The sequence below is a fragment of the Belonocnema kinseyi genome, chromosome 4 (assembly GCF_010883055.1).
Source record: "Belonocnema kinseyi isolate 2016_QV_RU_SX_M_011 chromosome 4, B_treatae_v1, whole genome shotgun sequence".
NCBI classification, from domain to species: domain Eukaryota; kingdom Metazoa; phylum Arthropoda; class Insecta; order Hymenoptera; family Cynipidae; genus Belonocnema; species Belonocnema kinseyi.
The window spans coordinates 82,825,376-82,825,783 of NC_046660.1; positions in this window are offsets into that span (position 1 = coordinate 82,825,376).

A 408-nucleotide genomic window follows, 5' to 3' on the forward strand; every position below is an offset into this window, starting at 1 on the left:
CCCCCGAAATCAGTCCAAGGCAACCTCCGACACTTAACTGAAAGCGAGAGTTTGTTGTATTTATGTTTTGATTCTTTTTAATACTTTCTTCTCCATACTTATTCAGTTGGTTCTGAAAAATGTCTATTTTCTTACAAAATTGGTTTAAATTTCTGCGAAATGTAAATGGTAATCTGATGAGAGAATTGAGCTAACTTTATATGCTTTTGGGCTTTTACCGATGTATTTTTATGCAAGGGGAATCTTCCTACTGCAGATAATGTAACCTACAGTAGATATCATTAATTAAACGAAAATATATACGTTATGAGTCTGAAGTTCCCAACGTTTACAAAAAACGAAAAAAACGAAAAATAAAATATTTGAAAAGTCAAAATGTTTTAATTGTTTATGACAGTATTATGTGCC